This window comes from Muscardinus avellanarius, assembly GCF_963383645.1.
Source record: "Muscardinus avellanarius genome assembly, chromosome: X".
NCBI lineage: Eukaryota > Metazoa > Chordata > Mammalia > Rodentia > Gliridae > Muscardinus > Muscardinus avellanarius.
Window position 1 is genome coordinate 106,250,357 of NC_137792.1, and position 12,374 is coordinate 106,262,730.

A 12,374-nucleotide genomic window follows, 5' to 3' on the forward strand; every position below is an offset into this window, starting at 1 on the left:
AAATGATGGGACTACAAGCATGTGTCACCACACCTGACTTATGTGCTGATTAAAATAAACTCATCTTACAGGCAAAGATACTCATGGGCTACAGGTTAAAAGATAAAAAGAGATAGTCCATGTAAATGGAGGATGAAAACAGCAGGAGTATTAACTCTGATATGTAAAAAAGCAGACTTTAACCCAAAACTTATTAGAAAATACAGAGTAGGTCATCTCTTAGTGACATAAGAAACAATCCAGAAAGATGATATAATTATAGTAAACATTTATTCCCCAAATGTGGGTGTAATCACTTTTATAATACAAACTCCTTAGAACATTAAGACTTAGATAAACTCCAACAGAGTAATATGAGGAGACTTCAGTATGCCTCTCATAATACTATATTGATCTTCCAGATAAATATTATTAAAAATTTTTCAGACCTAAAGAAAACTACAAATCAAGTAGATCTAATAGACACATCAACAGCTGAATACATATTCTTCTCATCTGCTCATGAAAACTTTTTCAAAATACACCATATTTTTGGCCACAGAGCAAATACCATCATATTTCAAAGATGTAATATATTTCTGTGCATCTTTTCCTATCATAATTGAATGAAAGTAGAAATAAACAACAGGAAGACCCAAATAATTTACTTAAAACATAGATATTAAATAACATACTTTTGAATAAGGACTGGATCGTACTAGAAATAACAAAATAAGTAAAAATATTTCTAGAGCTTAATGAAAATAGAGACATAAAATACCAAAACCTATGGAACACTTTGAAGGTATTTAAGAGGAAAATGTTCAGCACCTCGTGCCCACACACACACACGCACACACACACACAAAAAACCCAGAAAGTCAACAAATAAACAATATCACACCTTTAGGCCCTTGAAAAATAGGAACAGATTAATTCCACAGGCAATAGAATACAGGAAATATTTGAAATCAGAGCATAAATAAATGAAATAGAGAACAAAAATATATAGAAAAGAACAGTAAAACATAAAGTTGGTTCTTTGAAAAGAAAAACAAGATTGATAAATCTATAGTCAACCTAACCAAAAGAAAGAAAGAATAAACCCAAATTACCTAATAAATGAAAAAAGAAACATCACCAAGGTTAGTGGGTAAATCTAGAGAATTATCAGAAACTATTTTAAAAATTTATACTGCAATAAACAAGAAAACATAAGTCAACAGATTTCTATACACACAACCTACTTAACTTAAACCAAGAGAATGTAGAGAGACTAAGCTGACCAATAGAAAACAAAGAGATGGAAATATCAATTAAAAGCCTTCCAGTAAAGAAAATCCTAGGTCTAGATGGATTCTAGACAGAAATCTCCAAGATATTTTACAGAAAAAAACTAAACCTAATCCTTCATAAATTATTCCCCTAAATAGAAAGAGATGGAGTTCTTTCAAACTTCTTTTATGAGGCAAGTATCACCTTAAAAACAAAATTGAATAAAGATACCTCAAGGAAAGAAAATTATAGACCAATACCCTTGAATATCATAGATTCAAAAAGTCTTTTGTTATTTTTTGGTAATGCTGGGATTGAACCCAGAGGCATTCTCCTTATAGTTACACCATCCGGCCCTAATTATCTGTTTAATTCATTTATTTAATTTTGTATACATTTATTTATTTTCAAAACAGTGACTTGCTAAGTTTCAGAAGGCCTTACTAAGTTGTTGAGGCTGGCTGTGAACCAGTGATTCTTCTGTCTCAGGGACCCAAGTACTGAGATTATAGGAGTGTATCACCACATCCAGTTTAGATGCAAAACTTCTAAACAAAATACAAGTGGTAGACATTCAAAACCATATCAGAAAAAATATACACCATGATCAAGTTAGTTTCATTCCAGGGATGCAAGGCTGGTTCAATAAATACAAATCAATACATGCTATTTATCACATAAATAGAACTAAGGACAAAAATTGCATGATCATCTCAAAAGATGTTGAAAAGCATATAAGCAAATCCAATACACATTCTCAAAAGATTTTGAAAAAGCATATGACCAAATCCAATACACATTCATATTAAAAACACTAAAAATTGGAATAAAAGCAACTTACCTCCACATCATACAATAAGCCCAAAGCCAAAGTCATATTGGAGGGTAAAAACTATAAGAATCCCTTAAATGTCAGGAACAGCACAAGGATACCCACTGTCACCACTCCTTTTCAATATAATACACAAGTTTCTAGCTAGAGTGATAAGGCAAGAGAAGGAATTAAAAAAATACACATAGGAAAAGAACTAAAAGTATCTCTATTTGTAGATGACATAATGCTGTGTTTAGAAGATCCAAAATTACAACCACAAGTTTTCTAGAACTGATTACAAAATTCATTAACTTAGCAGGACACAAAATCAATCTACAAAAATCAACCCTTTGGTAGATCAATCACGAATCCACTGAAAAACAAATCTGCAAAACATCTCCCTTCACATCAAAAAAATAAAAACATCAAAAACAATAAAATACCTAGAATTAAATTTAATCAAGATGGTGAAGGACCTCTATAATGAGGATTATAAAGCATTAAAGGAATATATCAAAGATCTTAAAAGACAGAAAGGTCTCCCATGTTTATGTATAGGCAGAATAAATATATTCAAAATGACCATTCTACCAAAAGTGATCTATATATTCAATGCAACAAAAGACTCAGAATAGCAAAAACAATTTTCAGCAATAAGAACCATGTAGAAGGTATCACAATTTCTGACTTTAAATTATACTTCAGAGCTACAGTAATAAAATAGCATGTACTGGCAAAAGCCAGATATATAAATAAAATGAAATAATTGAAGATACAGAAGCAAATCCACATACTCATAGCCAATTGGTTTTGAAAAATGGTGCTGAAAGCATGTGCTGGAGAAAAGACAGCCCTTCAAGAAATTGTGTTGGGAAAACTGGTTATCCATTTTTAGAAAACTGGAATTAAATACCAACCTTTCACCCTGCACAAAAGTCAACTCAAGATGAATTAACACTTAGAAATTAGATTAGAAACTGAAATTACTAGAGGAAGTCATAGGTCCAAAAGTGAAATATATAGACATAGACATTTCCTCAATAAGACCCCCAAGGCACAAGAAACTAAAATAAAAATGAATACGTGTAATTGCATTAAATTAGATATCTGTACAGCAAAGGGAACAATCAAGAACTTTAATAACCAACAGAATGGGAGATCTTTGCCAGATACTCTTCTGATAGAGAACTAATATGTAGAATAGACAAAGAATTTAAAAAACTCCCCACTGAAGAAACAAACAACCCAAGTAATTGGTCTAAGTAATGGAAAATGGAAATAAATTAACACGTCATAAAAATAGATACAAAGGGCATAAATATATGAAAATGTTCAAACAACCAGGGAGATGTAAATAAAAACTACACTGAGATTATATTTAATTGTAATCAAATTGGCAATCATTAAGAAACCAAACAATGATAAATACTGGTGAGGGTGTGAAGAAATAGGAAATCTTCTACACTGGAATGAATCCACCATATGATTCAGCTATACCACTCCTGGATATCTTTCCAAAGCAACTGAAATAACGATATTATAATACATGCATATCCATGTTTATAACAGCACAATTCACAATAACCAAATTATGGAACCAACCTAGGTGTTTATCAACAGATGAATAGCTTACAAAATTATGGAATAGACACACAATGGAACTCTAGTCAACAATAACATATAAAGAACAAAATTATACCATTTGCAGGAAAATCAATGGACCTGAAGAACATTATGATAAGTAAGATTAACCAGTCATAGAAAGTGAAGGTCCAGCCAGGCATGGTGGCACACGCTTGTAATCCCAGCATTCGGGAGGCTAAGACTGGAGGATCACAGTTCGCGGACAGCCTCAGCTACTTAGTGAGGCCTTCCCTGTCTCAAAATAAAGAATAAAAAATAGGGCAGAGGATGTAGCTTGGAGGGAGAATGCCCCTAGGTTCCATTCCCAGACCCACACACAAAAAAGTGAAGGTCCATATATTTTCTCTAATATTCAGAAGCTTGGAAGTAATCAGGATATAAGAGGGACTTTAGATAATGCAGAAAATGTCCTAGAGGAGTAAGGGAGGTGGTTTAGGGGAAGGGAGGAAGAAAGATTAATGATGAAATCACTTCCACTGACATTATTTTTATATGTGAGAATACCAATGTCACTTTATATTATATAAATTTAATACAAATTTTTGGCACATTGTATATGTTCATTTCTAATTTGAATTTGCAATATTTATGAAACCTGACACCACACACAGTTACATTTGTTAACAAGGCAACTCATATTACTATATATGTTAATGTACTTTTATTGCTGCATTGTAATTATATACCATAATGAAGTTCTGATTGATAGAATCACACTTGGTGTGTTTCCCTTAATATCCAGCACCACTCTCTTTCCTGCAGAAAGTGAAAACTGTTTCAGTAAATGGTTTTAGGAAAACAGATTATCCATGTGTAGAAAAATAGAATTAATTCCCAGATGCTGGTCCTGTACAAGAGTCACTTCAAGATGTATCAAAGATATAAAAATTAGACCAGAAACTTTACAATAACTAGGACAATAATAAGGACATAGGAACAAAGCCCCAACATATAGGCAGTGGTAGAAAAGGCCTTAGTACAATTTCCAAAGCTCAGGAAATGAAAACAATAAGTGGGGTATCATTACATTAAAAAGCTTCTATGCACCAAAAGAAACATCAAGAGTCTAAAGAGAGAACATATAGAGTGGGAGAAAAATTTTGTCAGCTGCTTCTGACAGGTATAAAGAAAAACAAAATAATGTCATTCATAAGAAGATGGAAAGACAGCAAGCCGAGGGGAGCCGCTGCGGAACAGCCAGGCGGGATTTCTCGGCGCAGAGGACATCTAAAGCTCCCAGTGTCTGAGCTCAACACACGCTGCAGGGATTCAGAGTTGAAATCAAAACCAAGAAAAAAAAAAATGCCAGCCCAACAGCCAAGGGCGTAGCAACGGCGCCATATTGCCACCGGCGAAAGCAGCACCGAATTCACTACAGCTACATCTGCGTACTCAAGAACAGTGAGTCAAATTGCGGGCCACAGCGGAGAAATCCCAGTACTGTACTCAATGGGACTTGACCCAGTGGGAGAGGGGTGGTGGCAGTGATATCACACCATAGGAGAACGTGCAACCTGGCACCCCCCACGGTCTAAAGCAGCCTCTATCGACTCTCTGGGTCAGAGACTCTGTGATACAACCCAGTAAAGGAGTAGTGGGGTCTGAGATACTACTGACTCGAGATCCAGAGCACCTTAAGTGAAGTCATAGTGACCCAAGGGAAGAACCCAGAGAAGGCACAAACTTCCGAAATCATGGGAAAGAGGAATAATACTGGAGCAATTAATGCCCACAACCCCACAACATCAGAACCCGATAAAACAGAAAATCAGAGATTTCTAGAAGATCAAATCAGGAAAATAACTGTAGAAATAATAGAGGTGCTTCGAAAAGAACTCAGAGAGAGCCAAAAAGAGATAAAGGATGCAATTAATGAAGTAAAGGCCTCAATTCAAAGCACAAACAACCGATTAGAACACATGGAGAACAGAATCTCGCTCTTAGAAGATGATCATTCCAAAAATGAACGCATAGTTTCTAATCTAGGAAAAAATATCCGACAGCAGGAATCTGATATTGAAGAAATATGGGCCCATTTTAAGAGAGCTAACCTAAGAATAATTGGAATAGAGGAGGGAAAAGAAAGTGAAACTAAAGGGATCAACAATCTCTTCAAGGAAGTAATAGCAGAAAATTTTCCAGACATAGAGCAAGAGGTCGATACGCAGGTCCAGGAAACTTATAGAACTCCCTTTAGACAGAATCGGAGAAGAGGATCCCCACGCCACATAATTGTCAAAATGACCAATGTGGAAGCCAAGCAGAGAATCTTAAAGGCAACAAAAGCAAAGGGCCAAGTGACATTCAGAGGCAAACCAATTAGAATCACTCCAGACTTCCCAAACCAAGTTATGAGAGCCAGAAGGGCTTGGAGTAACATATTCCCAATTTTGAAAGAAAACAACTTCCAGCCAAAAATTTCCTACCCAGCAAAACTTTCTATCAAATTAGATGGAGAAATAAGAAGCTTCCATGACAAACAGAAACTGAAGGAATTTATGTCTTCAAAACCAGCACTAGAGAAAATACTCAAAGAGATTAACTACAAAGAAGAAATAGGTAACACACATCAGAACTAGAGAAACAAGATTTTCCATCCAACAGACAACTAAGATTGGTTATCTGTGGAGATTCATTATTTATGTTAGTCTGTTACCTAACTCTAAAGGGTATTGTTTGCCTTTATTGTTGTTAATTTTTAGGATTTCTAGTTGGAATATTAATATACCTTCAGATATAGCATTTGGAAATATTTTATCCCATTCTATTAGTAACTGTTAACTCTGTTTACATTATCTTTGGATATACAATATGTTTTTTATTTTTTAGGGAGTATGTATACTCTTCTGTTGCCTGTGCCATTGAAATCATAACCAAGAAATCACTGCCAATTTCAATGTTGTGAGGTTTTATGACCCAGATTTTCTCCTAAAAGTTTACAGTCTTAAGATTTATATTTAGGTCTTTTATCTATTTTGAGTTAATATTTGTATATGGGATTAGGTAAGGGTCCAACTTTATTCTTTTCCATGTAATTATTATGTTTCAACAATATTTAGTTAAAAGATTATTATTTCTACCACCAAATGTTCGTGGAAACCTTGTCAAAAATAATGACAATATAGGGAAGAATTTAGGTCTAGGCTTTTATTTAACTCCAATGGTTTATATATCTGCCTTTAGAATAGTACTACACTGTTTCAACTATTGTAGCTTTATATGGTTTGAAATCAGAAAATATATATCTTCTAGCTTTGTTCTTTTTCAAGATCGATGTGGGTACCTAGAGTCCATATTCCATATTAGGATAGATTTTTTTTTCTGAAAAATAAATATATAAATATATGATAGTTTCACCTAAAAAATAGAAAAAAATAGATTCTCTGGTAAGAAAGAAAGCAAAAAGAAATATTGAAATGTTATCTTTAAGTCATCAAAAGCTTGGTATCAGACAAATGAAACTGTTATGTGAGATTATCATTTTTAATTTTGGATAAATTGCTATAATACTAGATGTCAACTACTAAGCCAAGCATAGGAGGGGGGGATAGGGAGAGAACGGGGTGGGGATCGGGTGGGGGCTGACTGGGCGATGTGTGCATGTATGTCTACAAAAGTTTGTATCCCACTATGATGTATGAATACAGTGCACCAATTAAAAATAAATATGAAAAAAAAAAAAAGAAGATGGAAAGTCCTGGAGAACATTAAGTGAGATCAGCCAAGCACTGACAGAAAAGAACACATGTCTTCTCTAATATGCCCAAACTAGGGAGTATTGGGGATACCAGAGAGACTCCAGATAATGAAGGGAAAACCTCAGCAAAGCTAGAATGGAAGGATAGGAGAGGAAGAAGGCTGAGGTTGATTAATGAAGGAGCTACATTCAAATATATGTAAAAGTATGAACGTAGCATGGTTAACCTGGACACTCATTGTGGGGGGAGGGGAAGTGGGGACAGAGAGGGCACCAAGCACAGTATAAATCATCTTCAATATGATCCACATAAAAATAAAAAATAAAAAATAAAAAATGTACCCTGAATCTGACCATTTCTCACTACCTCCACTACCCTAGGTCAATCTGCCAATTCTTTTCTTGACACCTGCAATAGATTTATGATCTCTCTGCTTTCCTTGTTTACTTCTTATATTCCATTTTCATTGCAGAAGCCAGAATCCAGAGAGACTTTTTTGTGCAATACAAATCAGATCATATTTATCCCCCATTCAAATATACTAGTGCCACTATACATATAATCGGTGCTCATTTATTACTAGAGCTGGCAATGTCATTCGTGATTTCATCAATGGTTATCCCTTGGGTCCTCTCTTCTATCATACTTTATCACATGGCACTAACACAAGTCTTTATAATAATTCTCTCTCTCTCTCTCTCTCTTTTTTTTTTGGCAGGTTTGGGGATGATGGAACCCAGGGCATTTGATCTCCAAGCTACACCACCTCACTAAGTTTCAGAGGGCCTCACTAAGTAGTTGAGGCTGTCCGCAAACCGTGATTCTTTGGTCTCAGCCTCCTGAATGCTGGGATTACAAGCATGCCCCACCATGCCTGGCTAATAATTCTAGATTCCTCTCTGTTCATTCCTGGATCTGAAGCTTCATTTTTGCTCTTCAGAATATAGACTACCTTGCTGGGTCCCTAATTTAACTCTGTTACCTACTAAAATCTTACATCCTCAAGGAGACCGTCCCCTACCACATTATTAGATATATAAAATGCTTCTTGTCACTCTTTTCTCCTTTACCTTGCTTTATTTTCATTTGCCTTAAATACTGCTACAAATGGTGTTTCTGAATTATTCAAACATTTTCTGTCTCCACAAGCTATATGTAAGCTCTATGAAGACCATATGGTACAGTAAAAATATTCTAGATTCTTGGTTTTACTCTCAGCTTCATCACTGATAAAATTGTGATTTCCAAAAAGTTAATCTCTCTGTTTCTTTGTTTTCTCATCTCTAAAATGGGAATGAGTATTCATAAAATCATGAAAACATATAAATAAGATAGTGCTTTGCAAAAGCACCAAAATAGTACCTGTATAAATTAAGTACCATATCATTTTTAGCAATTACCATTATTCTCCATCTCAACACTTGACAGAACAGGTATTTAATATTTGTATATTTGTAGAATGATAATATGTGTAAGGTATGGACTTGATATTCAGAAGAACTAAGAAAATAAATTGCAATGGTAAGTTTGAATAGAACAGAGAGTTTGGTGCTACTGACTTATCGTTCAGTATGCCAAAGTAATGGCAATTGACAAGAAGAACCAGGAAGTCACTCAAAGAGAAAGGGAAGATGCATAATATATTTCTGAAAATTTGTGTTTGTTGTTAAGCTGAAGGCAGGAGTGATCAACAGAGAAAGGTCGAGGTGCATGTTTGTGTGTGTATGTGTGTGTGTATGTGTGTGTGTGTGTGTGTGTGTGTGTGTGTGTGTGTGTGTAAGAAAGAGTTTAGTAGGAAGAGGTATTGTAGACAAATAATGGTGAGAAACTTTTCAGCTGAGCCTGATTACCTGCTAAATGTCTCTCTCTAAGAATACTATTGAAAATGAAGGGGTCTGCCCAGTTTAGAAATGTCATTAGATGAATCCTAACCCCTTTACATCCCTATGAATCTGATATTTGATTAGTGCTCACCAATAAGCTAATTATCCTGGAATTCAAGGCCATAGCAAAGCCACCTGCCCAAATACCTTAACTATTAAAACTGTGTATATAACACTTAAAAAGGAAAGTATAGCTAGGTGCAGTGGCCATGCCTATAATCCTAGCACTTCAGAGGCAGAGACAGGAGGATTGCAGGTTCAAAGAGAGCCCAAGTAACCTAATGTGACTCAACAAACTAATTAGTCTTTGTCTCAAAACGAGAAAATAAACTAGGTCTGAAGAAATAGCTTGGAGGTAGAATGCTCCTGGGTTCATCCCCCAGTACAACACAAACCCCCCAAAAAGAAATGAAATTGGTAGGGTGAAGCACTCATTTTGATACTGGGCATTGAATTCAAGGGCATTCTATCTCCAAGTTACACCCCATTCCCCCCTTTTTAAATTTTTTTCAATAGGATCTCACTAAATTGCTGAAGGTCTCAACATGTTGCCGATGCTGGTTTTGAACCTGTACTCTTCCTGTCTCAGCCTTCCAAGTACTTGGATTATAGGTTTATGCCACCACACCCAGCTCATGAAGCACTTTTAAATCATGAATGAGTAAAAGACTGGATTTGCTCCTTAGGAAGCCTCTAAAGTTTGAATATAGGCAGTATGCTGGTGTTCATGGTGGATCCTCAGAGTCAAGATGAGAGAAAATGCTGCTGTGAAGATACAATTACAGCTTTCACGTAAATGAAGCTACAACTATTATGATTTAGTGACTCCAAAAGGGAGAGCTTCAGTGAGCATTGATGGGCATTTTTGAGGCTTGAGCCACTGTTGAAGCTACTAAATAATAGGAGAAAATATAATTGAGTATGATGCCAGCATGGAAACATCTAAGGATACATTAAAGGCCAACTGCAATGATGGTGAAGAGTCAAAAACAGATGCTCATGATTTGAGCATCTAACCTGTATGGACTCTAGGAATCTTTCCTTTGGACAAAATGTTTCTCCTACAGTTTTGCCTATCACTACTCCTGCAGCAAATAATTCACTCACATCACAGAATATACCTGGGCCTCTAACTCAAACAGACTTTTTGCTAAACAGTTTTTTTTTTTTTTGGTGGACCAGAATGGAGAAACTATTCCACATGAACTCCACTGGTTGGGGGATTCTAATTCACAAATGATGATCGTTGCTAGCCCATCAGAAAATGGATGGGTGCTTGGTGTAATTCCATCTACTCAGACAGGAATGACCCAAGTGATTATAGCTCAGAGGCAGTTTTTGGAGGTGAATAGTTTTCCTGACGTCTCTGACGATAAACCCAGTGACAGAAACTTACCAACTGTAAGAGTGGATGCTCTAGTAGACAACACCTGTAGTTACATTCTTTATCCACAAAAATCCCTAATATTTCCCCAAAGGCAGTAACCAGAATGCTTGAAGAATCTTTGCTGGCTCCTCTTCAATCACTTTCTTCAAATACACCTATATGGGCCTTTTGCCTTAGGAGCTGTGAGAAAATTGGAGATTCATACTGTGTCTACTGAGTAAGTAAGATTGATTTAAAACTGTATTTTTTGTAAATTCCATATTACCTTCCTTAAGAGTTATTTTGCTCTTTTTGTTTTCTATAAACCTTATGCTTTTAATTTTCTACTAAGGTCAGTATTACAAGAGATTGAACTTATCCATAGTAATTTAGTCTGAACAGGAATAGTTATCTAACTCTTCACTGGAAATACCTAATTTTGGTTCTTATAAGACAAGAAAAGAACAACAGTGTATGAGTATATGTTTGATGGGTGTATGTATGTCATGACTTTTAAAGATGTGAAGACATTTTTAATTGACAGGTAAGAGGATATATGTAGTTTGTCTTATTTGGAAAGGTAAAACAATAGATTTTAAATAATAACACAAAGCTCAAAAATCAAGACAGTGGAAAATGCACACTTACATTTTAGCTTTTTCCCTTTTAATTTTTGTACTTTTAACCACAAATCAATAACATACTAATGGTAATCTAATAGAAATGTAAAAGTTTTGGTAAGTGCTGAGAATTTTAACTTGAATTAATCAAATAAGCAACAGAAATTAGTATATATTAGATGGATTTATAATATATTGGAGGAAGAGTTTTATGAATAGTTAGAAAGATAAAGAAATGGAGAAAATTCAGAAATAGTAATAGAATTCTCAAGTGTTTGGATATAATTTGGACAACTTTATGATGATAGCAGAGATTTTCTTTCTTTCTTTCTTTCTTTTCTTTTTGTTTTCTTTTTTTTGGTCTGAGGTTTCAGTTCTGGTTAGAAAAGAATTAAAGTTTTATTTGTTTTTTTTTAAAGTTTGGTATAAAATATTCCCCAGGATGTAGCTAAGAGGTAGAATGTGCCTGAGTTCAATTGCCAGTGCCACAAAAAATTAAATAAATGAATGAATAAGTAAAATATCCTCCAGGAAGCTCATGTATTAAGCTATGTGGCCAAGTTCAGAGACTGAGAATGGCTGGAAAAGATAAATTATTGGAGGCATGGTTTTGGGTACTTTATATATCCATGACCCCGCCCACATTTTCTGGCCACCATGAGGTGAGAATGGGAATTCCTCCTCCACTATGCTGCCACCATTCTGCCTTTGGAGTGAGCTAATCTCTAACTGATCTCTGACACTGTGAGCTCCAAATAAATCTTTCTTCCTCTAAGTTATGCTTGTAAGGTTATTTATTTGGTCACAGTGACGAAAAAGCTGAGTAAAATAGAAGTAAAAGCATATTTGCCACCACTCCCATCAAAGTTCTCATCAGATGATGAGTAATGGCAGTGATAATTGGAAGGGTCAATTTGCATTTGGTAAAGAATTGTGTAAAACTATAAAATATGTCTGAATTATACAGCCCCTTGCCTTTGTCCAAAGGGGAATGAAGCAAGACAGAGAGATAAACAAAGACTATATTCCTTAATGTTATGACACACCACCTTTTTGTTGACAATTAGGACAATGAAAAGCAGGATAAAAATAAAG